Source organism: Microcebus murinus, unplaced genomic scaffold (genome assembly GCF_040939455.1).
Source record: "Microcebus murinus isolate Inina unplaced genomic scaffold, M.murinus_Inina_mat1.0 scaf002_hap2_Mmur4.0, whole genome shotgun sequence".
Lineage (NCBI taxonomy): Eukaryota > Metazoa > Chordata > Mammalia > Primates > Cheirogaleidae > Microcebus > Microcebus murinus.
This window is the reverse complement of record NW_027438948.1, coordinates 850973-875999: the sequence shown is the minus strand read 5'-3', so window position 1 is coordinate 875999 and position 25027 is coordinate 850973. Positions and strand designations below refer to the sequence as shown.

The 25027-nt window shown below is 63.9% G+C and overlaps 7 non-coding genes across 7 annotated transcripts; all 7 read left to right on the top strand.

The window, feature by feature from the left end:
- The first annotated feature begins 381 nt into the window (after nucleotides 1–381).
- Nucleotides 382–500, top strand: LOC142866273 (5S ribosomal RNA). Its single transcript, XR_012916314.1, has one exon. It is a non-coding gene; the product is annotated as a 5S ribosomal RNA (ribosomal RNA).
- A 3537-nt stretch (nucleotides 501–4037) lies between these two features.
- Nucleotides 4038–4156, top strand: LOC142866262 (5S ribosomal RNA). Its single transcript, XR_012916303.1, has one exon. It is a non-coding gene; the product is annotated as a 5S ribosomal RNA (ribosomal RNA).
- A 3551-nt stretch (nucleotides 4157–7707) lies between these two features.
- Nucleotides 7708–7826, top strand: LOC142866251 (5S ribosomal RNA). The gene has a single exon (XR_012916292.1). It is a non-coding gene; the product is annotated as a 5S ribosomal RNA (ribosomal RNA).
- A 3552-nt stretch (nucleotides 7827–11378) lies between these two features.
- Nucleotides 11379–11497, top strand: LOC142866240 (5S ribosomal RNA). Its single transcript, XR_012916281.1, has one exon. It is a non-coding gene; the product is annotated as a 5S ribosomal RNA (ribosomal RNA).
- A 3550-nt stretch (nucleotides 11498–15047) lies between these two features.
- On the top strand, nucleotides 15048–15166 carry LOC142866229 (5S ribosomal RNA). The gene has a single exon (XR_012916270.1). It is a non-coding gene; the product is annotated as a 5S ribosomal RNA (ribosomal RNA).
- A 3545-nt stretch (nucleotides 15167–18711) lies between these two features.
- LOC142866218 (5S ribosomal RNA) lies at nucleotides 18712–18830 on the top strand. The gene has a single exon (XR_012916259.1). It is a non-coding gene; the product is annotated as a 5S ribosomal RNA (ribosomal RNA).
- A 3523-nt stretch (nucleotides 18831–22353) lies between these two features.
- LOC142866207 (5S ribosomal RNA) lies at nucleotides 22354–22472 on the top strand. The gene has a single exon (XR_012916248.1). It is a non-coding gene; the product is annotated as a 5S ribosomal RNA (ribosomal RNA).
- Nucleotides 22473–25027: the final 2555 nt, after the last annotated feature.

The window sequence follows — 25027 nt, the reverse complement described above, 5'->3', positions numbered from 1 at the left end:
GGCGGCGGCGGCGGCGGGGGCGGCCACGAGCTGGGGGTGGGCCAGGCGAGGAGAGGAAGGGGGCTGGAAGGTCTCCACCTTGGCGAGTCCAGCCGTGGAGGCGCATCTTGTGTGAGTGTGAGTGAGTGAGTGTGAGTGTGAGTGTGTGTGTGTGTGTGTGTGTATAGAGAGACAGCCCCCCACCCCGGCCCGCCGCTCCCTGCCCGCCCCGCCCCACCCCGCCTGTCACCCCCGTCCCTCGGAGCCCGCCGGACCCGGCCGGTGAACTCAACAGGCCCGCCCGGTGCGGGTCAGCGCCGGCGCGGGGCCTGGGGCGGGAGGAGGCGGCGGGGAAGCGCAGAGAGGCTCGGCTTCTTGAGCGGGGCAGGGGCGCCCTCCGCCGTCTAGGGCCACACCACCCTGAACGCGCCCGATCTCGTCTGGTCTCAGAAGCTAAGCAGGGTCGGGCCTGGTTAGTACTTGGATGGGAGACCGCCTGGGAATACCGGGTGCCGTAGGCTTCTTTTTTTTTTTTTTTTTTTTTTTTTGTTTTGCCTCTTGTTCTGTCCCCTCTCTGGGAGCGAGGCGGCGGCCCGGGGCGGGGGTCACCCCCACCCTCAGCGCCCGCCGCGGTGCCTGGCGCCCCAGCCCGCACCGTGGGGCCTCCTCTTGTCCCAAGCCGCGACACCGCCGTCACGCGGCAGCATGCGTGGCTTCTGGACTGTCAGGTCTCAGACCAAAGGTCTGCTCTGTGGGAACCGACACGCTGGAGGAAACCTTGAGAGTCTGAGAGGGGAGGGAGTTCCAGAAGAAGGCCAGGATGTCATTTTGAGGGAGTATGTGACCAGAACTCGTCCCGTTGCTTTTGGGGTTCTATGGGCTACACGTAGGAATCTTTGGTGGTGGCACCTGATGTTGGGGGATCCGGAGTCACACCCAGACCTGCCCCACAGGCCTCCTTTTACTTTTCTCTTCGGATTCATTAGGTTTAAAAAGTGTCTCTTATCTCTATGATTGCATTTTCTTTTCTCTCTCTTTTCAAGCAGATGATGGGAGTCCAAGTATTAAGGTGACATGTGTTGCCCGTGCCCCCCTCCCCCCTGTGTTCTTATTCATTAACCTCTGATGTTGTTCCAGCGTATTGTGGGGGTACCAATGTTAAGGTCGGGTACGTTGCCCTCTCCCAGCCTCCCCCCTCGGGTCAGAGCCTCAAGTGCGCCCATCCCCCAGTCGGTGCGCACCCACCCCATTCCTAATGGAGGTGTATGCCCATCCCCTCCCCCCACCCGCCCGACACCCACCCGATGAAGGTGATTCCTCTGTGTCCACTTGGGTGTCCGTCGGTTCGTACCCATTTGCTGGTGAGCGCGAGCACGTGGTGCTCGTGTGTCCATTCTTGGGCTACCTGGCTTACTGGAACGGGTTCCAGCTCTGGCCAGGAGAACCACGAGAGGTGCCCTCTCACCGCTGCTCCTCCTAGCTGAATAGCACTCCGTGGTGTCCACGCGCCACATTTCATTTACGCACTGGTGGGTCGATGGGCACTCGGGTCGCTTCCAGGTCTTTGCGATTGTGACTTGTGCCCTGACTCTAACCCTAACCCTTACCCAGCCCCGTCTCCTCCTCGGCCCCTGCCTGAATGACTCCTTCCCGCCCGGCCTGTCACCTGTCACCGTCCTCTGCCCCTGCCTGACACGCTCCTCCCCGCCCGGGCCGTCACCGTCCTCGGCCCCTGCCTGACGGGGCTCCTCCGTCGCCTGGGCCTTCCAAGGGCTTGGTGTGGACGCTGGTTCCAGGACGCCCTCCCAGGAACCCGGTAGCAGGGCGGCCGCAGCGTCTCGCGCCACCCAACCGTCCGCCGGCCGGCGGCCGTCGCTAAGTGGCCTGCGGGGGACGTGCCCCCACTGTGGGGCGGGCGCCCAGCCTGGTGTCTTCTCTGAGGCCCCGTGGCTGCTTTTCCCCCCCCCCGCAAGGGGAGAGCCGCGGAGGTGGGGACCGCCTCCTCGTGGGGACGTACACCCAGCTCTCCACGTCGGATTCCGGGGCTCTCTGTCCTGCCAGAAGGCCCAGCTGGCCTGCGGGTCCTTAGAGTGGCAAAAACATCCGAAAACTGAGATTGAGGGTCCGGTGGTTGTCTGCACTTTTGTGCTGGGCACCCCAGGGAGGCCCGGGGGCTGGCTGGACAACGCGGTCTGCTGGGCGGGGGGGGGTTTGGAGGAGCAACTGATGCCCTTTGCACTTTGGGTAGCAAGTGTCTGAGGTGTCTCTGAGCCCTGCGCCATGTCGGGGGTGGGGGTGGGAGGTCGGGGGGGGGGGGGTGGAGGAGCAGGAGGAGGAGGAGGAGGAGGAGGTGGGAAGGGCCGTGGCCTGCAGTCGTGTTCCCGGGGTGGCTTCTTCCACAGGCTGCTTGGCCTGGGCTCCCTGCACCTGGGCCTTTGGAGGACTGGCCCTGTGCTTGCCAACGCTTCCCCTGCAGGGACCCAGAGCTGGGAGGTTGCATCTCTCAGCCCTGGGTCGGGCAGAGCCCCAGCGGGCCATGCCCACAACCTCTCTCAGCACGGGTCCCCCAGAAGGCTCCTTTGGGACCAGGATTCTCTTGCGGGTGACTCTTTAAGGTCTGGCCCCTGGATGGAGGGGCACCAGGAGTAGAGGAGCAGGAAGGGGAAGGGGGTGGCCGTGCGAGGGGACACTTTCAGGCCAAGTCCCAGCTTCAGCCTGATCCTCCTGGGAACCCCGGGGTGTACGTCACACCTCCTGGTTGTCCCGCTCTGAGACAAGGAGCCGGGCTTCGCATTCCCCCAGCAGCCAGTCGTGGGCTGAGGACACCTGGGGCGTTGGGAACTCCCTGGCTTCTCCTTGGCTTAACATCTGGAGCTGCTTGTGAATCGTGCCGCCACACACACCCGAGTGCAGGTGTCTTCTGCACAGACTGCGGGCCTCGCTCTTCTGAATGCCGCTAGCTCGCCACCCACCCACGGGTGAACCTGGTCAGGGTACTTTCTCTCGGGGGCAGACTCTGATCCTGGCGGGCTACCGGTGTCTCTGTTTGCTCGTTTCTTTCTTCCATTTCGGGAAAGGCTTCCTTACTGGGTGTGGAAATCTCCTATGCCTTTCCTCGCCTATTCTGTCAGCTTTAAAATTCTCTTTCAGTTGCCACCCTCACAGATGGATTAGGAAACTCTTTCCGGTGCACTCATTAGTGAAATGACCTCAATGAAGCTGGAATCCAATATCTAATCGCCGATTTTTAGCGAGTCCACACGCCAGGGTGGTCGGGGTCCAATGCAGCCCCGGCCAGGCCCAGGCCCCTTGGACTGGGCCACAGGAGGACACAGAGGAGGGTCCCGGCCCCCACGGTCGCGTTGCCGGCAGTTCTCCAAGGGCTTGGGCGTTTTCCAGAGGTAGGAGATGGAGGGGACTGATTTCTTCAGCGCCCCACTAACCACGCCACCCCACCCATGGGACACATCCCTAGAGAGACAGAGAGACGCCCCATACACTCGCTCCCCTCCCCCATGCGCTGTGCCCCAGCCCGGGCCCGGGGGAATAGGCGGCAGCCCACCCACAGGGTGGGGGGCGCAGCTGAAAGGGGTTGTCGGGGAGGGCGGCCCCTGCCTGGGGTCAAAGGGCGGGCGACCCGCCCGTGCGCAATCGGCGGCGGCGGCGGCGGCGGCGGCGGCGGCGGCGGCGGCGGGGGCGGCCACGAGCTGGGGGTGGGCCAGGCGAGGAGAGGAAGGGGGCTGGAAGGTCTCCACCTTGGCGAGTCCAGCCGTGGAGGCGCATCTTGTGTGAGTGTGAGTGAGTGAGTGTGAGTGTGAGTGTGTGTGTGTGTGTGTGTGTATAGAGAGACAGCCCCCCACCCCGGCCCGCCGCTCCCTGCCCGCCCCGCCCCACCCCGCCTGTCACCCCCGTCCCTCGGAGCCCGCCGGACCCGGCCGGTGAACTCAACAGGCCCGCCCGGTGCGGGTCAGCGCCGGCGCGGGGCCTGGGGCGGGAGGAGGCGGCGGGGAAGCGCAGAGAGGCTCGGCTTCTTGAGCGGGGCAGGGGCGCCCTCCGCCGTCTAGGGCCACACCACCCTGAACGCGCCCGATCTCGTCTGGTCTCAGAAGCTAAGCAGGGTCGGGCCTGGTTAGTACTTGGATGGGAGACCGCCTGGGAATACCGGGTGCCGTAGGCTTCTTTTTTTTTTTTTTTTTTTTTTTTTGTTTTGCCTCTTGTTCTGTCCCCTCTCTGGGAGCGAGGCGGCGGCCCGGGGCGGGGGTCACCCCCACCCTCAGCGCCCGCCGCGGTGCCTGGCGCCCCAGCCCGCACCGTGGGGCCTCCTCTTGTCCCAAGCCGCGACACCGCCGTCACGCGGCAGCATGCGTGGCTTCTGGACTGTCAGGTCTCAGACCAAAGGTCTGCTCTGTGGGAACCGACACGCTGGAGGAAACCTTGAGAGTCTGAGAGGGGAGGGAGTTCCAGAAGAAGGCCAGGATGTCATTTTGAGGGAGTATGTGACCAGAACTCGTCCCGTTGCTTTTGGGGTTCTATGGGCTACACGTAGGAATCTTTGGTGGTGGCACCTGATGTTGGGGGATCCGGAGTCACACCCAGACCTGCCCCACAGGCCTCCTTTTACTTTTCTCTTCGGATTCATTATGTTTAAAAAGTGTCTCTTATCTCTATGATTGCATTTTCTTTTCTCTCTCTTTTCAAGCAGATGATGGGAGTCCAAGTATTAAGGTGACATGTGTTGCCCGTGCCCCCCTCCCCCCTGTGTTCTTATTCATTAACCTCTGATGTTGTTCCAGCGTATTGTGGGGGTACCAATGTTAAGGTCGGGTACGTTGCCCTCTCCCAGCCTCCCCCCTCGGGTCAGAGCCTCAAGTGCGCCCATCCCCCAGTCGGTGCGCACCCACCCCATTCCTAATGGAGGTGTATGCCCATCCCCTCCCCCCACCCGCCCGACACCCACCCGATGAAGGTGATTCCTCTGTGTCCACTTGGGTGTCCGTCGGTTCGTACCCATTTGCTGGTGAGCGCGAGCACGTGGTGCTCGTGTGTCCATTCTTGGGCTACCTGGCTTACTGGAACGGGTTCCAGCTCTGGCCAGGAGAACCACGAGAGGTGCCCTCTCACCGCTGCTCCTCCTAGCTGAATAGCACTCCGTGGTGTCCACGCGCCACATTTCATTTACGCACTGGTGGGTCGATGGGCACTCGGGTCGCTTCCAGGTCTTTGCGATTGTGACTTGTGCCCTGACTCTAACCCTAACCCTTACCCAGCCCCGTCTCCTCCTCGGCCCCTGCCTGAATGACTCCTTCCCGCCCGGCCTGTCACCTGTCACCGTCCTCTGCCCCTGCCTGACACGCTCCTCCCCGCCCGGGCCGTCACCGTCCTCGGCCCCTGCCTGACGGGGCTCCTCCGTCGCCTGGGCCTTCCAAGGGCTTGGTGTGGACGCTGGTTCCAGGACGCCCTCCCAGGAACCCGGTAGCAGGGCGGCCGCAGCGTCTCGCGCCACCCAACCGTCCGCCGGCCGGCGGCCGTCGCTAAGTGGCCTGCGGGGGACGTGCCCCCACTGTGGGGCGGGCGCCCAGCCTGGTGTCTTCTCCGAGGCCCCGTGGCTGCTTTCCCCCCCCCCGCAAGGGGAGAGCCGCGGAGGTGGGGACCGCCTCCTCGTGGGGACGTACACCCAGCTCTCCACGTCGGATTCCGGGGCTCTCTGTCCTGCCAGAAGGCCCAGCTGGCCTGCGGGTCCTTAGAGTGGCAAAAACATCCGAAAACTGAGATTGAGGGTCCGGTGGTTGTCTGCACTTTTGTGCTGGGCACCCCAGGGAGGCCCGGGGGCTGGCTGGACAACGCGGTCTGCTGGGCGGGGGGGGGGGTTTGGAGGAGCAACTGATGCCCTTTGCACTTTGGGTAGCAAGTGTCTGAGGTGTCTCTGAGCCCTGCGCCATGTCGGGGGTGGGGGTGGGAGGTCGGGGGGGGGTGTGGAGGAGCAGGAGGAGGAGGAGGAGGTGGGAAGGGCCGTGGCCTGCAGTCGTGTTCCCGGGGTGGCTTCTTCCACAGGCTGCTTGGCCTGGGCTCCCTGCACCTGGGCCTTTGGAGGACTGGCCCTGTGCTTGCCAACGCTTCCCCTGCAGGGACCCAGAGCTGGGAGGTTGCATCTCTCAGCCCTGGGTCGGGCAGAGCCCCAGCGGGCCATGCCCACAACCTCTCTCAGCACGGGTCCCCCAGAAGGCTCCTTTGGGACCAGGATTCTCTTGCGGGTGACTCTTTAAGGTCTGGCCCCTGGATGGAGGGGCACCAGGAGTAGAGGAGCAGGAAGGGGAAGGGGGTGGCCGTGCGAGGGGACACTTTCAGGCCAAGTCCCAGCTTCAGCCTGATCCTCCTGGGAACCCCGGGGTGTACGTCACACCTCCTGGTTGTCCCGCTCTGAGACAAGGAGCCGGGCTTCGCATTCCCCCAGCAGCCAGTCGTGGGCTGAGGACACCTGGGGCGTTGGGAACTCCCTGGCTTCTCCTTGGCTTAACATCTGGAGCTGCTTGTGAATCGTGCCGCCACACACACCCGAGTGCAGGTGTCTTCTGCACAGACTGCGGGCCTCGCTCTTCTGAATGCCGCTAGCTCGCCACCCACCCACGGGTGAACCTGGTCAGGGTACTTTCTCTCGGGGGCAGACTCTGATCCTGGCGGGCTACCGGTGTCTCTGTTTGCTCGTTTCTTTCTTCCATTTCGGGAAAGGCTTCCTTACTGGGTGTGGAAATCTCCTATGCCTTTCCTCGCCTATTCTGTCAGCTTTAAAATTCTCTTTCAGTTGCCACCCTCACAGATGGATTAGGAAACTCTTTCCGGTGCACTCATTAGTGAAATGACCTCAATGAAGCTGGAATCCAATATCTAATCGCCGATTTTTAGCGAGTCCACACGCCAGGGTGGTCGGGGTCCAATGCAGCCCCGGCCAGGCCCAGGCCCCTTGGACTGGGCCACAGGAGGACACAGAGGAGGGTCCCGGCCCCCACGGTCGCGTTGCCGGCAGTTCTCCAAGGGCTTGGGCGTTTTCCAGAGGTAGGAGATGGAGGGGACTGATTTCTTCAGCGCCCCACTAACCACGCCACCCCACCCATGGGACACATCCCTAGAGAGAGAGAGAGACGCCCCATACACTCGCTCCCCTCCCCCATGCGCTGTGCCCCAGCCCGGGCCCGGGGGAATAGGCGGCAGCCCACCCACAGGGTGGGGGGCGCAGCTGAAAGGGGTTGTCGGGGAGGGCGGCCCCTGCCTGGGGTCAAAGGGCGGGCGACCCGCGCGTGCGCAATCGGCGGCGGCGGCGGCGGCGGCGGCGGCGGCGGCGGCGGCGGCGGCGGCGGCGGCGGCGGCGGGGGCGGCCACGAGCTGGGGGTGGGCCAGGCGAGGAGAGGAAGGGGGCTGGAAGGTCTCCACCTTGGCGAGTCCAGCCGTGGAGGCGCATCTTGTGTGAGTGTGAGTGAGTGAGTGTGAGTGTGAGTGTGTGTGTGTGTGTGTGTGTATAGAGAGACAGCCCCCCACCCCGGCCCGCCGCTCCCTGCCCGCCCCGCCCCACCCCGCCTGTCACCCCCGTCCCTCGGAGCCCGCCGGACCCGGCCGGTGAACTCAACAGGCCCGCCCGGTGCGGGTCAGCGCCGGCGCGGGGCCTGGGGCGGGAGGAGGCGGCGGGGAAGCGCAGAGAGGCTCGGCTTCTTGAGCGGGGCAGGGGCGCCCTCCGCCGTCTAGGGCCACACCACCCTGAACGCGCCCGATCTCGTCTGGTCTCAGAAGCTAAGCAGGGTCGGGCCTGGTTAGTACTTGGATGGGAGACCGCCTGGGAATACCGGGTGCCGTAGGCTTCTTTTTTTTTTTTTTTTTTTTTTTTGTTTTGCCTCTTGTTCTGTCCCCTCTCTGGGAGCGAGGCGGCGGCCCGGGGCGGGGGTCACCCCCACCCTCAGCGCCCGCCGCGGTGCCTGGCGCCCCAGCCCGCACCGTGGGGCCTCCTCTTGTCCCAAGCCGCGACACCGCCGTCACGCGGCAGCATGCGTGGCTTCTGGACTGTCAGGTCTCAGACCAAAGGTCTGCTCTGTGGGAACCGACACGCTGGAGGAAACCTTGAGAGTCTGAGAGGGGAGGGAGTTCCAGAAGAAGGCCAGGATGTCATTTTGAGGGAGTATGTGACCAGAACTCGTCCCGTTGCTTTTGGGGTTCTATGGGCTACACGTAGGAATCTTTGGTGGTGGCACCTGATGTTGGGGGATCCGGAGTCACACCCAGACCTGCCCCACAGGCCTCCTTTTACTTTTCTCTTCGGATTCATTATGTTTAAAAAGTGTCTCTTATCTCTATGATTGCATTTTCTTTTCTCTCTCTTTTCAAGCAGATGATGGGAGTCCAAGTATTAAGGTGACATGTGTTGCCCGTGCCCCCCTCCCCCCTGTGTTCTTATTCATTAACCTCTGATGTTGTTCCAGCGTATTGTGGGGGTACCAATGTTAAGGTCGGGTACGTTGCCCTCTCCCAGCCTCCCCCCTCGGGTCAGAGCCTCAAGTGCGCCCATCCCCCAGTCGGTGCGCACCCACCCCATTCCTAATGGAGGTGTATGCCCATCCCCTCCCCCCACCCGCCCGACACCCACCCGATGAAGGTGATTCCTCTGTGTCCACTTGGGTGTCCGTCGGTTCGTACCCATTTGCTGGTGAGCGCGAGCACGTGGTGCTCGTGTGTCCATTCTTGGGCTACCTGGCTTACTGGAACGGGTTCCAGCTCTGGCCAGGAGAACCACGAGAGGTGCCCTCTCACCGCTGCTCCTCCTAGCTGAATAGCACTCCGTGGTGTCCACGCGCCACATTTCATTTACGCACTGGTGGGTCGATGGGCACTCGGGTCGCTTCCAGGTCTTTGCGATTGTGACTTGTGCCCTGACTCTAACCCTAACCCTTACCCAGCCCCGTCTCCTCCTCGGCCCCTGCCTGAATGACTCCTTCCCGCCCGGCCTGTCACCTGTCACCGTCCTCTGCCCCTGCCTGACACGCTCCTCCCCGCCCGGGCCGTCACCGTCCTCGGCCCCTGCCTGACGGGGCTCCTCCGTCGCCTGGGCCTTCCAAGGGCTTGGTGTGGACGCTGGTTCCAGGACGCCCTCCCAGGAACCCGGTAGCAGGGCGGCCGCAGCGTCTCGCGCCACCCAACCGTCCGCCGGCCGGCGGCCGTCGCTAAGTGGCCTGCGGGGGACGTGCCCCCACTGTGGGGCGGGCGCCCAGCCTGGTGTCTTCTCCGAGGCCCCGTGGCTGCTTTTCCCCCCCCCCGCAAGGGGAGAGCCGCGGAGGTGGGGACCGCCTCCTCGTGGGGACGTACACCCAGCTCTCCACGTCGGATTCCGGGGCTCTCTGTCCTGCCAGAAGGCCCAGCTGGCCTGCGGGTCCTTAGAGTGGCAAAAACATCCGAAAACTGAGATTGAGGGTCCGGTGGTTGTCTGCACTTTTGTGCTGGGCACCCCAGGGAGGCCCGGGGGCTGGCTGGACAACGCGGTCTGCTGGGCGGGGGGGGGGTTTGGAGGAGCAACTGATGCCCTTTGCACTTTGGGTAGCAAGTGTCTGAGGTGTCTCTGAGCCCTGCGCCATGTCGGGGGTGGGGGTGGGAGGTCGGGGGGGGGGTGGAGGAGCAGGAGGAGGAGGAGGAGGAGGAGGAGGAGGTGGGAAGGGCCGTGGCCTGCAGTCGTGTTCCCGGGGTGGCTTCTTCCACAGGCTGCTTGGCCTGGGCTCCCTGCACCTGGGCCTTTGGAGGACTGGCCCTGTGCTTGCCAACGCTTCCCCTGCAGGGACCCAGAGCTGGGAGGTTGCATCTCTCAGCCCTGGGTCGGGCAGAGCCCCAGCGGGCCATGCCCACAACCTCTCTCAGCACGGGTCCCCCAGAAGGCTCCTTTGGGACCAGGATTCTCTTGCGGGTGACTCTTTAAGGTCTGGCCCCTGGATGGAGGGGCACCAGGAGTAGAGGAGCAGGAAGGGGAAGGGGGTGGCCGTGCGAGGGGACACTTTCAGGCCAAGTCCCAGCTTCAGCCTGATCCTCCTGGGAACCCCGGGGTGTACGTCACACCTCCTGGTTGTCCCGCTCTGAGACAAGGAGCCGGGCTTCGCATTCCCCCAGCAGCCAGTCGTGGGCTGAGGACACCTGGGGCGTTGGGAACTCCCTGGCTTCTCCTTGGCTTAACATCTGGAGCTGCTTGTGAATCGTGCCGCCACACACACCCGAGTGCAGGTGTCTTCTGCACAGACTGCGGGCCTCGCTCTTCTGAATGCCGCTAGCTCGCCACCCACCCACGGGTGAACCTGGTCAGGGTACTTTCTCTCGGGGGCAGACTCTGATCCTGGCGGGCTACCGGTGTCTCTGTTTGCTCGTTTCTTTCTTCCATTTCGGGAAAGGCTTCCTTACTGGGTGTGGAAATCTCCTATGCCTTTCCTCGCCTATTCTGTCAGCTTTAAAATTCTCTTTCAGTTGCCACCCTCACAGATGGATTAGGAAACTCTTTCCGGTGCACTCATTAGTGAAATGACCTCAATGAAGCTGGAATCCAATATCTAATCGCCGATTTTTAGCGAGTCCACACGCCAGGGTGGTCGGGGTCCAATGCAGCCCCGGCCAGGCCCAGGCCCCTTGGACTGGGCCACAGGAGGACACAGAGGAGGGTCCCGGCCCCCACGGTCGCGTTGCCGGCAGTTCTCCAAGGGCTTGGGCGTTTTCCAGAGGTAGGAGATGGAGGGGACTGATTTCTTCAGCGCCCCACTAACCACGCCACCCCACCCATGGGACACATCCCTAGAGAGAGAGAGAGACGCCCCATACACTCGCTCCCCTCCCCCATGCGCTGTGCCCCAGCCCGGGCCCGGGGGAATAGGCGGCAGCCCACCCACAGGGTGGGGGGCGCAGCTGAAAGGGGTTGTCGGGGAGGGCGGCCCCTGCCTGGGGTCAAAGGGCGGGCGACCCGCGCGTGCGCAATCGGCGGCGGCGGCGGCGGCGGCGGCGGCGGCGGCGGCGGCGGCGGCGGCGGCGGGGGCGGCCACGAGCTGGGGGTGGGCCAGGCGAGGAGAGGAAGGGGGCTGGAAGGTCTCCACCTTGGCGAGTCCAGCCGTGGAGGCGCATCTTGTGTGAGTGTGAGTGAGTGAGTGTGAGTGTGAGTGTGTGTGTGTGTGTGTGTGTATAGAGAGACAGCCCCCCACCCCGGCCCGCCGCTCCCTGCCCGCCCCGCCCCACCCCGCCTGTCACCCCCGTCCCTCGGAGCCCGCCGGACCCGGCCGGTGAACTCAACAGGCCCGCCCGGTGCGGGTCAGCGCCGGCGCGGGGCCTGGGGCGGGAGGAGGCGGCGGGGAAGCGCAGAGAGGCTCGGCTTCTTGAGCGGGGCAGGGGCGCCCTCCGCCGTCTAGGGCCACACCACCCTGAACGCGCCCGATCTCGTCTGGTCTCAGAAGCTAAGCAGGGTCGGGCCTGGTTAGTACTTGGATGGGAGACCGCCTGGGAATACCGGGTGCCGTAGGCTTCTTTTTTTTTTTTTTTTTTTTTTTTGTTTTGCCTCTTGTTCTGTCCCCTCTCTGGGAGCGAGGCGGCGGCCCGGGGCGGGGGTCACCCCCACCCTCAGCGCCCGCCGCGGTGCCTGGCGCCCCAGCCCGCACCGTGGGGCCTCCTCTTGTCCCAAGCCGCGACACCGCCGTCACGCGGCAGCATGCGTGGCTTCTGGACTGTCAGGTCTCAGACCAAAGGTCTGCTCTGTGGGAACCGACACGCTGGAGGAAACCTTGAGAGTCTGAGAGGGGAGGGAGTTCCAGAAGAAGGCCAGGATGTCATTTTGAGGGAGTATGTGACCAGAACTCGTCCCGTTGCTTTTGGGGTTCTATGGGCTACACGTAGGAATCTTTGGTGGTGGCACCTGATGTTGGGGGATCCGGAGTCACACCCAGACCTGCCCCACAGGCCTCCTTTTACTTTTCTCTTCGGATTCATTATGTTTAAAAAGTGTCTCTTATCTCTATGATTGCATTTTCTTTTCTCTCTCTTTTCAAGCAGATGATGGGAGTCCAAGTATTAAGGTGACATGTGTTGCCCGTGCCCCCCTCCCCCCTGTGTTCTTATTCATTAACCTCTGATGTTGTTCCAGCGTATTGTGGGGGTACCAATGTTAAGGTCGGGTACGTTGCCCTCTCCCAGCCTCCCCCCTCGGGTCAGAGCCTCAAGTGCGCCCATCCCCCAGTCGGTGCGCACCCACCCCATTCCTAATGGAGGTGTATGCCCATCCCCTCCCCCCACCCGCCCGACACCCACCCGATGAAGGTGATTCCTCTGTGTCCACTTGGGTGTCCGTCGGTTCGTACCCATTTGCTGGTGAGCGCGAGCACGTGGTGCTCGTGTGTCCATTCTTGGGCTACCTGGCTTACTGGAACGGGTTCCAGCTCTGGCCAGGAGAACCACGAGAGGTGCCCTCTCACCGCTGCTCCTCCTAGCTGAATAGCACTCCGTGGTGTCCACGCGCCACATTTCATTTACGCACTGGTGGGTCGATGGGCACTCGGGTCGCTTCCAGGTCTTTGCGATTGTGACTTGTGCCCTGACTCTAACCCTAACCCTTACCCAGCCCCGTCTCCTCCTCGGCCCCTGCCTGAATGACTCCTTCCCGCCCGGCCTGTCACCTGTCACCGTCCTCTGCCCCTGCCTGACACGCTCCTCCCCGCCCGGGCCGTCACCGTCCTCGGCCCCTGCCTGACGGGGCTCCTCCGTCGCCTGGGCCTTCCAAGGGCTTGGTGTGGACGCTGGTTCCAGGACGCCCTCCCAGGAACCCGGTAGCAGGGCGGCCGCAGCGTCTCGCGCCACCCAACCGTCCGCCGGCCGGCGGCCGTCGCTAAGTGGCCTGCGGGGGACGTGCCCCCACTGTGGGGCGGGCGCCCAGCCTGGTGTCTTCTCCGAGGCCCCGTGGCTGCTTTTCCCCCCCCCCGCAAGGGGAGAGCCGCGGAGGTGGGGACCGCCTCCTCGTGGGGACGTACACCCAGCTCTCCACGTCGGATTCCGGGGCTCTCTGTCCTGCCAGAAGGCCCAGCTGGCCTGCGGGTCCTTAGAGTGGCAAAAACATCCGAAAACTGAGATTGAGGGTCCGGTGGTTGTCTGCACTTTTGTGCTGGGCACCCCAGGGAGGCCCGGGGGCTGGCTGGACAACGCGGTCTGCTGGGCGGGGGGGGGGTTTGGAGGAGCAACTGATGCCCTTTGCACTTTGGGTAGCAAGTGTCTGAGGTGTCTCTGAGCCCTGCGCCATGTCGGGGGTGGGGGTGGGAGGTCGGGGGGGGGGGTGGAGGAGCAGGAGGAGGAGGAGGAGGAGGAGGAGGAGGTGGGAAGGGCCGTGGCCTGCAGTCGTGTTCCCGGGGTGGCTTCTTCCACAGGCTGCTTGGCCTGGGCTCCCTGCACCTGGGCCTTTGGAGGACTGGCCCTGTGCTTGCCAACGCTTCCCCTGCAGGGACCCAGAGCTGGGAGGTTGCATCTCTCAGCCCTGGGTCGGGCAGAGCCCCAGCGGGCCATGCCCACAACCTCTCTCAGCACGGGTCCCCCAGAAGGCTCCTTTGGGACCAGGATTCTCTTGCGGGTGACTCTTTAAGGTCTGGCCCCTGGATGGAGGGGCACCAGGAGTAGAGGAGCAGGAAGGGGAAGGGGGTGGCCGTGCGAGGGGACACTTTCAGGCCAAGTCCCAGCTTCAGCCTGATCCTCCTGGGAACCCCGGGGTGTACGTCACACCTCCTGGTTGTCCCGCTCTGAGACAAGGAGCCGGGCTTCGCATTCCCCCAGCAGCCAGTCGTGGGCTGAGGACACCTGGGGCGTTGGGAACTCCCTGGCTTCTCCTTGGCTTAACATCTGGAGCTGCTTGTGAATCGTGCCGCCACACACACCCGAGTGCAGGTGTCTTCTGCACAGACTGCGGGCCTCGCTCTTCTGAATGCCGCTAGCTCGCCACCCACCCACGGGTGAACCTGGTCAGGGTACTTTCTCTCGGGGGCAGACTCTGATCCTGGCGGGCTACCGGTGTCTCTGTTTGCTCGTTTCTTTCTTCCATTTCGGGAAAGGCTTCCTTACTGGGTGTGGAAATCTCCTATGCCTTTCCTCGCCTATTCTGTCAGCTTTAAAATTCTCTTTCAGTTGCCACCCTCACAGATGGATTAGGAAACTCTTTCCGGTGCACTCATTAGTGAAATGACCTCAATGAAGCTGGAATCCAATATCTAATCGCCGATTTTTAGCGAGTCCACACGCCAGGGTGGTCGGGGTCCAATGCAGCCCCGGCCAGGCCCAGGCCCCTTGGACTGGGCCACAGGAGGACACAGAGGAGGGTCCCGGCCCCCACGGTCGCGTTGCCGGCAGTTCTCCAAGGGCTTGGGCGTTTTCCAGAGGTAGGAGATGGAGGGGACTGATTTCTTCAGCGCCCCACTAACCACGCCACCCCACCCATGGGACACATCCCTAGAGAGAGAGAGAGACGCCCCATACACTCGCTCCCCTCCCCCATGCGCTGTGCCCCAGCCCGGGCCCGGGGGAATAGGCGGCAGCCCACCCACAGGGTGGGGGGCGCAGCTGAAAGGGGTTGTCGGGGAGGGCGGCCCCTGCCTGGGGTCAAAGGGCGGGCGACCCGCGCGTGCGCAATCGGCGGCGGCGGCGGCGGCGGCGGCGGCGGCGGCGGCGGCGGCGGCGGCGGGGGCGGCCACGAGCTGGGGGTGGGCCAGGCGAGGAGAGGAAGGGGGCTGGAAGGTCTCCACCTTGGCGAGTCCAGCCGTGGAGGCGCATCTTGTGTGAGTGTGAGTGAGTGAGTGTGAGTGTGAGTGTGTGTGTGTGTGTGTGTGTATAGAGAGACAGCCCCCCACCCCGGCCCGCCGCTCCCTGCCCGCCCCGCCCCACCCCGCCTGTCACCCCCGTCCCTCGGAGCCCGCCGGACCCGGCCGGTGAACTCAACAGGCCCGCCCGGTGCGGGTCAGCGCCGGCGCGGGGCCTGGGGCGGGAGGAGGCGGCGGGGAAGCGCAGAGAGGCTCGGCTTCTTGAGCGGGGCAGGGGCGCCCTCCGCCGTCTAGGGCCACACCACCCTGAACGCGCCCGATCTCGTCTGGTCTCAGAAGCTAAGCAGGGTCGGGCCTGGTTAGTACTTGGATGGGAGACCGCCTGGGAATACCGGGTGCCGTAGGCTTCTTTTTTTTTTTTTTTTTTTTTTTTGTTTTGCCTCTTGTTCTGTCCCCTCTCTGGGAGCGAGGCGGCGGCCCGGGGCGGGGGTCACCCCCACCCTCAGCGCCCGCCGCGGTGCCTGGCGCCCCAGCCCGCACCGTGGGGCCTCCTCTTGTCCCAAGCCGCGACACCGCCGTCACGCGGCAGCATGCGTGGCTTCTGGACTGTCAGGTCTCAGACCAAAGGTCTGCTCTGTGGGAACCGACACGCTGGAGGAAACCTTGAGAGTCTGAGAGGGGAGGGAGTTCCAGAAGAAGGCCAGGATGTCATTTTGAGGGAGTATGTGACCAGAACTCGTCCCGTTGCTTTTGGGGTTCTATGGGCTACACGTAGGAATCTTTGGTGGTGGCACCTGATGTTGGGGGATCCGGAGTCACACCCAGACCTGCCCCACAGGCCTCCTTTTACTTTTCTCTTCGGATTCATTATGTTTAAAAAGTGTCTCTTATCTCTATGATTGCATTTTCTTTTCTCTCTCTTTTCAAGCAGATGATGGGAGTCCAAGTATTAAGGTGACATGTGTTGCCCGTGCCCCCCTCCCCCCTGTGTTCTTATTCATTAACCTCTGATGTTGTTCCAGCGTATTGTGGGGGTACCAATGTTAAGGTCGGGTACGTTGCCCTCTCCCAGCCTCCCCCCTCGGGTCAGAGCCTCAAGTGCGCCCATCCCCCAGTCGGTGCGCACCCACCCCATTCCTAATGGAGGTGTATGCCCATCCCCTTTCCCCACCCGCCCGACACCCACCCGATGAAGGTGATTCCTCTGTGTCCACTTGGGTGTCCGTCGGTTCGTACCCATTTGCTGGTGAGCGCGAGCACGTGGTGCTCGTGTGTCCATTCTTGGGCTACCTGGCTTACTGGAACGGGTTCCAGCTCTGGCCAGGAGAACCACGAGAGGTGCCCTCTCACCGCTGCTCCTCCTAGCTGAATAGCACTCCGTGGTGTCCACGCGCCACATTTCATTTACGCACTGGTGGGTCGATGGGCACTCGGGTCGCTTCCAGGTCTTTGCGATTGTGACTTGTGCCCTGACTCTAACCCTAACCCTTACCCAGCCCCGTCTCCTCCTCGGCCCCTGCCTGAATGACTCCTTCCCGCCCGGCCTGTCACCTGTCACCGTCCTCTGCCCCTGCCTGACACGCTCCTCCCCGCCCGGGCCGTCACCGTCCTCGGCCCCTGCCTGACGGGGCTCCTCCGTCGCCTGGGCCTTCCAAGGGCTTGGTGTGGACGCTGGTTCCAGGACGCCCTCCCAGGAACCCGGTAGCAGGGCGGCCGCAGCGTCTCGCGCCACCCAACCGTCCGCCGGCCGGCGGCCGTCGCTAAGTGGCCTGCGGGGGACGTGCCCCCACTGTGGGGCGGGCGCCCAGCCTGGTGTCTTCTCTGAGGCCCCGTGGCTGCTTTTCCCCCCCCCCGCAAGGGGAGAGCCGCGGAGGTGGGGACCGCCTCCTCGTGGGGACGTACACCCAGCTCTCCACGTCGGATTCCGGGGCTCTCTGTCCTGCCAGAAGGCCCAGCTGGCCTGCGGGTCCTTAGAGTGGCAAAAACATCCGAAAACTGAGATTGAGGGTCCGGTGGTTGTCTGCACTTTTGTGCTGGGCACCCCAGGGAGGCCCGGGGGCTGGCTGGACAACGCGGTCTGCTGGGCGGGGGGGGGGTTTGGAGGAGCAACTGATGCCCTTTGCACTTTGGGTAGCAAGTGTCTGAGGTGTCTCTGAGCCCTGCGCCATGTCGGGGGTGGGGGTGGGAGGTCGGGGGGGGGTGGAGGAGCAGGAGGAGGAGGAGGAGGAGGAGGTGGGAAGGGCCGTGGCCTGCAGTCGTGTTCCCGGGGTGGCTTCTTCCACAGGCTGCTTGGCCTGGGCTCCCTGCACCTGGGCCTTTGGAGGACTGGCCCTGTGCTTGCCAACGCTTCCCCTGCAGGGACCCAGAGCTGGGAGGTTGCATCTCTCAGCCCTGGGTCGGGCAGAGCCCCAGCGGGCCATGCCCACAACCTCTCTCAGCACGGGTCCCCCAGAAGGCTCCTTTGGGACCAGGATTCTCTTGCGGGTGACTCTTTAAGGTCTGGCCCCTGGATGGAGGGGCACCAGGAGTAGAGGAGCAGGAAGGGGAAGGGGGTGGCCGTGCGAGGGGACACTTTCAGGCCAAGTCCCAGCTTCAGCCTGATCCTCCTGGGAACCCCGGGGTGTACGTCACACCTCCTGGTTGTCCCGCTCTGAGACAAGGAGCCGGGCTTCGCATTCCCCCAGCAGCCAGTCGTGGGCTGAGGACACCTGGGGCGTTGGGAACTCCCTGGCTTCTCCTTGGCTTAACATCTGGAGCTGCTTGTGAATCGTGCCGCCACACACACCCGAGTGCAGGTGTCTTCTGCACAGACTGCGGGCCTCGCTCTTCTGAATGCCGCTAGCTCGCCACCCACCCACGGGTGAACCTGGTCAGGGTACTTTCTCTCGGGGGCAGACTCTGATCCTGGCGGGCTACCGGTGTCTCTGTTTGCTCGTTTCTTTCTTCCATTTCGGGAAAGGCTTCCTTACTGGGTGTGGAAATCTCCTATGCCTTTCCTCGCCTATTCTGTCAGCTTTAAAATTCTCTTTCAGTTGCCACCCTCACAGATGGATTAGGAAACTCTTTCCGGTGCACTCATTAGTGAAATGACCTCAATGAAGCTGGAATCCAATATCTAATCGCCGATTTTTAGCGAGTCCACACGCCAGGGTGGTCGGGGTCCAATGCAGCCCCGGCCAGGCCCAGGCCCCTTGGACTGGGCCACAGGAGGACACAGAGGAGGGTCCCGGCCCCCACGGTCGCGTTGCCGGCAGTTCTCCAAGGGCTTGGGCGTTTTCCAGAGGTAGGAGATGGAGGGGACTGATTTCTTCAGCGCCCCACTAACCACGCCACCCCACCCATGGGACACATCCCTAGAGAGACAGAGAGACGCCCCATACACTCGCTCCCCTCCCCCATGCGCTGTGCCCCAGCCCGGGCCCGGGGGAATAGGCGGCAGCCCACCCACAGGGTGGGGGGCGCAGCTGAAAGGGGTTGTCGGGGAGGGCGGCCCCTGCCTGGGGTCAAAGGGCGGGCGACCCGCGCGTGCGCAATCGGCGGCGGCGGCGGCGGCGGCGGCGGCGGCGGCGGCGGCGGCGGCGGCGGCGGGGGCGGCCACGAGCTGGGGGTGGGCCAGGCGAGGAGAGGAAGGGGGCTGGAAGGTCTCCACCTTGGCGAGTCCAGCCGTGGAGGCGCATCTTGTGTGAGTGTGAGTGAGTGAGTGTGAGTGTGAGTGTGTGTGTGTGTGTGTGTGTATAGAGAGACAGCCCCCCACCCCGGCCCGCCGCTCCCTGCCCGCCCCGCCCCACCCCGCCTGTCACCCCCGTCCCTCGGAGCCCGCCGGACCCGGCCGGTGAACTCAACAGGCCCGCCCGGTGCGGGTCAGCGCCGGCGCGGGGCCTGGGGCGGGAGGAGGCGGCGGGGAAGCGCAGAGAGGCTCGGCTTCTTGAGCGGGGCAGGGGCGCCCTCCGCCGTCTAGGGCCACACCACCCTGAACGCGCCCGATCTCGTCTGGTCTCAGAAGCTAAGCAGGGTCGGGCCTGGTTAGTACTTGGATGGGAGACCGCCTGGGAATACCGGGTGCCGTAGGCTTCTTTTTTTTTTTTTTTTTTTTTTTTTGTTTTGCCTCTTGTTCTGTCCCCTCTCTGGGAGCGAGGCGGCGGCCCGGGGCGGGGGTCACCCCCACCCTCAGCGCCCGCCGCGGTGCCTGGCGCCCCAGCCCGCACCGTGGGGCCTCCTCTTGTCCCAAGCCGCGACACCGCCGTCACGCGGCAGCATGCGTGGCTTCTGGACTGTCAGGTCTCAGACCAAAGGTCTGCTCTGTGGGAACCGACACGCTGGAGGAAACCTTGAGAGTCTGAGAGGGGAGGGAGTTCCAGAAGAAGGCCAGGATGTCATTTTGAGGGAGTATGTGACCAGAACTCGTCCCGTTGCTTTTGGGGTTCTATGGGCTACACGTAGGAATCTTTGGTGGTGGCACCTGATGTTGGGGGATCCGGAGTCACACCCAGACCTGCCCCACAGGCCTCCTTTTACTTTTCTCTTCGGATTCATTATGTTTAAAAAGTGTCTCTTATCTCTATGATTGCATTTTCTTTTCTCTCTCTTTTCAAGCAGATGATGGGAGTCCAAGTATTAAGGTGACATGTGTTGCCCGTGCCCCCCTCCCCCCTGTGTTCTTATTCATTAACCTCTGATGTTGTTCCAGCGTATTGTGGGGGTACCAATGTTAAGGTCGGGTACGTTGCCCTCTCCCAGCCTCCCCCCTCGGGTCAGAGCCTCAAGTGCGCCCATCCCCCAGTCGGTGCGCACCCACCCCATTCCTAATGGAGGTGTATGCCCATCCCCTCCCCCCACCCGCCCGACACCCACCCGATGAAGGTGATTCCTCTGTGTCCACTTGGGTGTCCGTCGGTTCGTACCCATTTGCTGGTGAGCGCGAGCACGTGGTGCTCGTGTGTCCATTCTTGGGCTACCTGGCTTACTGGAACGGGTTCCAGCTCTGGCCAGGAGAACCACGAGAGGTGCCCTCTCACCGCTGCTCCTCCTAGCTGAATAGCACTCCGTGGTGTCCACGCGCCACATTTCATTTACGCACTGGTGGGTCGATGGGCACTCGGGTCGCTTCCAGGTCTTTGCGATTGTGACTTGTGCCCTGACTCTAACCCTAACCCTTACCCAGCCCCGTCTCCTCCTCGGCCCCTGCCTGAATGACTCCTTCCCGCCCGGCCTGTCACCTGTCACCGTCCTCTGCCCCTGCCTGACACGCTCCTCCCCGCCCGGGCCGTCACCGTCCTCGGCCCCTGCCTGACGGGGCTCCTCCGTCGCCTGGGCCTTCCAAGGGCTTGGTGTGGACGCTGGTTCCAGGACGCCCTCCCAGGAACCCGGTAGCAGGGCGGCCGCAGCGTCTCGCGCCACCCAACCGTCCGCCGGCCGGCGGCCGTCGCTAAGTGGCCTGCGGGGGACGTGCCCCCACTGTGGGGCGGGCGCCCAGCCTGGTGTCTTCTCTGAGGCCCCGTGGCTGCTTTTCCCCCCCCCCGCAAGGGGAGAGCCGCGGAGGTGGGGACCGCCTCCTCGTGGGGACGTACACCCAGCTCTCCACGTCGGATTCCGGGGCTCTCTGTCCTGCCAGAAGGCCCAGCTGGCCTGCGGGTCCTTAGAGTGGCAAAAACATCCGAAAACTGAGATTGAGGGTCCGGTGGTTGTCTGCACTTTTGTGCTGGGCACCCCAGGGAGGCCCGGGGGCTGGCTGGACAACGCGGTCTGCTGGGCGGGGGGGGGGTTTGGAGGAGCAACTGATGCCCTTTGCACTTTGGGTAGCAAGTGTCTGAGGTGTCTCTGAGCCCTGCGCCATGTCGGGGGTGGGGGTGGGAGGTCGGGGGGGGTGTGGAGGAGCAGGAGGAGGAGGAGGAGGAGGAGGTGGGAAGGGCCGTGGCCTGCAGTCGTGTTCCCGGGGTGGCTTCTTCCACAGGCTGCTTGGCCTGGGCTCCCTGCACCTGGGCCTTTGGAGGACTGGCCCTGTGCTTGCCAACGCTTCCCCTGCAGGGACCCAGAGCTGGGAGGTTGCATCTCTCAGCCCTGGGTCGGGCAGAGCCCCAGCGGGCCATGCCCACAACCTCTCTCAGCACGGGTCCCCCAGAAGGCTCCTTTGGGACCAGGATTCTCTTGCGGGTGACTCTTTAAGGTCTGGCCCCTGGATGGAGGGGCACCAGGAGTAGAGGAGCAGGAAGGGGAAGGGGGTGGCCGTGCGAGGGGACACTTTCAGGCCAAGTCCCAGCTTCAGCCTGATCCTCCTGGGAACCCCGGGGTGTACGTCACACCTCCTGGTTGTCCCGCTCTGAGACAAGGAGCCGGGCTTCGCATTCCCCCAGCAGCCAGTCGTGGGCTGAGGACACCTGGGGCGTTGGGAACTCCCTGGCTTCTCCTTGGCTTAACATCTGGAGCTGCTTGTGAATCGTGCCGCCACACACACCCGAGTGCAGGTGTCTTCTGCACAGACTGCGGGCCTCGCTCTTCTGAATGCCGCTAGCTCGCCACCCACCCACGGGTGAACCTGGTCAGGGTACTTTCTCTCGGGGGCAGACTCTGATCCTGGCGGGCTACCGGTGTCTCTGTTTGCTCGTTTCTTTCTTCCATTTCGGGAAAGGCTTCCTTACTGGGTGTGGAAATCTCCTATGCCTTTCCTCGCCTATTCTGTCAGCTTTAAAATTCTCTTTCAGTTGCCACCCTCACAGATGGATTAGGAAACTCTTTCCGGTGCACTCATTAGTGAAATGACCTCAATGAAGCTGGAATCCAATATCTAATCGCCGATTTTTAGCGAGTCCACACGCCAGGGTGGTCGGGGTCCAATGCAGCCCCGGCCAGGCCCAGGCCCCTTGGACTGGGCCACAGGAGGACACAGAGGAGGGTCCCGGCCCCCACGGTCGCGTTGCCGGCAGTTCTCCAAGGGCTTGGGCGTTTTCCAGAGGTAGGAGATGGAGGGGACTGATTTCTTCAGCGCCCCACTAACCACGCCACCCCACCCATGGGACACATCCCTAGAGAGACAGAGAGACGCCCCATACACTCGCTCCCCTCCCCCATGCGCTGTGCCCCAGCCCGGGCCCGGGGGAATAGGCGGCAGCCCACCCACAGGGTGGGGGGCGCAGCTGAAAGGGGTTGTCGGGGAGGGCGGCCCCTGCCTGGGGTCAAAGGGCGGGCGACCCGCGCGTGCGCAATCGGCGGCGGCGGCGGCGGCGGCGGCGGCGGGGGCGGCCACGAGCTGGGGGTGGGCCAGGCGAGGAGAGGAAGGGGGCTGGAAGGTCTCCACCTTGGCGAGTCCAGCCGTGGAGGCGCATCTTGTGTGAGTGTGAGTGAGTGAGTGTGAGTGTGAGTGTGTGTGTGTGTGTGTGTGTATAGAGAGACAGCCCCCCACCCCGGCCCGCCGCTCCCTGCCCGCCCCGCCCCACCCCGCCTGTCACCCCCGTCCCTCGGAGCCCGCCGGACCCGGCCGGTGAACTCAACAGGCCCGCCCGGTGCGGGTCAGCGCCGGCGCGGGGCCTGGGGCGGGAGGAGGCGGCGGGGAAGCGCAGAGAGGCTCGGCTTCTTGAGCGGGGCAGGGGCGCCCTCCGCCGTCTAGGGCCACACCACCCTGAACGCGCCCGATCTCGTCTGGTCTCAGAAGCTAAGCAGGGTCGGGCCTGGTTAGTACTTGGATGGGAGACCGCCTGGGAATACCGGGTGCCGTAGGCTTCTTTTTTTTTTTTTTTTTTTTTTTTTGTTTTGCCTCTTGTTCTGTCCCCTCTCTGGGAGCGAGGCGGCGGCCCGGGGCGGGGGTCACCCCCACCCTCAGCGCCCGCCGCGGTGCCTGGCGCCCCAGCCCGCACCGTGGGGCCTCCTCTTGTCCCAAGCCGCGACACCGCCGTCACGCGGCAGCATGCGTGGCTTCTGGACTGTCAGGTCTCAGACCAAAGGTCTGCTCTGTGGGAACCGACACGCTGGAGGAAACCTTGAGAGTCTGAGAGGGGAGGGAGTTCCAGAAGAAGGCCAGGATGTCATTTTGAGGGAGTATGTGACCAGAACTCGTCCCGTTGCTTTTGGGGTTCTATGGGCTACACGTAGGAATCTTTGGTGGTGGCACCTGATGTTGGGGGATCCGGAGTCACACCCAGACCTGCCCCACAGGCCTCCTTTTACTTTTCTCTTCGGATTCATTAGGTTTAAAAAGTGTCTCTTATCTCTATGATTGCATTTTCTTTTCTCTCTCTTTTCAAGCAGATGATGGGAGTCCAAGTATTAAGGTGACATGTGTTGCCCGTGCCCCCCTCCCCCCTGTGTTCTTATTCATTAACCTCTGATGTTGTTCCAGCGTATTGTGGGGGTACCAATGTTAAGGTCGGGTACGTTGCCCTCTCCCAGCCTCCCCCCTCGGGTCAGAGCCTCAAGTGCGCCCATCCCCCAGTCGGTGCGCACCCACCCCATTCCTAATGGAGGTGTATGCCCATCCCCTCCCCCCACCCGCCCGACACCCACCCGATGAAGGTGATTCCTCTGTGTCCACTTGGGTGTCCGTCGGTTCGTACCCATTTGCTGGTGAGCGCGAGCACGTGGTGCTCGTGTGTCCATTCTTGGGCTACCTGGCTTACTGGAACGGGTTCCAGCTCTGGCCAGGAGAACCACGAGAGGTGCCCTCTCACCGCTGCTCCTCCTAGCTGAATAGCACTCCGTGGTGTCCACGCGCCACATTTCATTTACGCACTGGTGGGTCGATGGGCACTCGGGTCGCTTCCAGGTCTTTGCGATTGTGACTTGTGCCCTGACTCTAACCCTAACCCTTACCCAGCCCCGTCTCCTCCTCGGCCCCTGCCTGAATGACTCCTTCCCGCCCGGCCTGTCACCTGTCACCGTCCTCTGCCCCTGCCTGACACGCTCCTCCCCGCCCGGGCCGTCACCGTCCTCGGCCCCTGCCTGACGGGGCTCCTCCGTCGCCTGGGCCTTCCAAGGGCTTGGTGTGGACGCTGGTTCCAGGACGCCCTCCCAGGAACCCGGTAGCAGGGCGGCCGCAGCGTCTCGCGCCACCCAACCGTCCGCCGGCCGGCGGCCGTCGCTAAGTGGCCTGCGGGGGACGTGCCCCCACTGTGGGGCGGGCGCCCAGCCTGGTGTCTTCTCTGAGGCCCCGTGGCTGCTTTTCCCCCCCCCCGCAAGGGGAGAGCCGCGGAGGTGGGGACCGCCTCCTCGTGGGGACGTACACCCAGCTCTCCACGTCGGATTCCGGGGCTCTCTGTCCTGCCAGAAGGCCCAGCTGGCCTGCGGGTCCTTAGAGTGGCAAAAACATCCGAAAACTGAGATTGAGGGTCCGGTGGTTGTCTGCACTTTTGTGCTGGGCACCCCAGGGAGGCCCGGGGGCTGGCTGGACAACGCGGTCTGCTGGGCGGGGGGGGGTTTGGAGGAGCAACTGATGCCCTTTGCACTTTGGGTAGCAAGTGTCTGAGGTGTCTCTGAGCCCTGCGCCATGTCGGGGGTGGGGGTGGGAGGTCGGGGGGGGGGGGGTGGAGGAGCAGGAGGAGGAGGAGGAGGAGGAGGTGGGAAGGGCCGTGGCCTGCAGTCGTGTTCCCGGGGTGGCTTCTTCCACAGGCTGCTTGGCCTGGGCTCCCTGCACCTGGGCCTTTGGAGGACTGGCCCTGTGCTTGCCAACGCTTCCCCTGCAGGGACCCAGAGCTGGGAGGTTGCATCTCTCAGCCCTGGGTCGGGCAGAGCCCCAGCGGGCCATGCCCACAACCTCTCTCAGCACGGGTCCCCCAGAAGGCTCCTTTGGGACCAGGATTCTCTTGCGGGTGACTCTTTAAGGTCTGGCCCCTGGATGGAGGGGCACCAGGAGTAGAGGAGCAGGAAGGGGAAGGGGGTGGCCGTGCGAGGGGACACTTTCAGGCCAAGTCCCAGCTTCAGCCTGATCCTCCTGGGAACCCCGGGGTGTACGTCACACCTCCTGGTTGTCCCGCTCTGAGACAAGGAGCCGGGCTTCGCATTCCCCCAGCAGCCAGTCGTGGGCTGAGGACACCTGGGGCGTTGGGAACTCCCTGGCTTCTCCTTGGCTTAACATCTGGAGCTGCTTGTGAATCGTGCCGCCACACACACCCGAGTGCAGGTGTCTTCTGCACAGACTGCGGGCCTCGCTCTTCTGAATGCCGCTAGCTCGCCACCCACCCACGGGTGAACCTGGTCAGGGTACTTTCTCTCGGGGGCAGACTCTGATCCTGGCGGGCTACCGGTGTCTCTGTTTGCTCGTTTCTTTCTTCCATTTCGGGAAA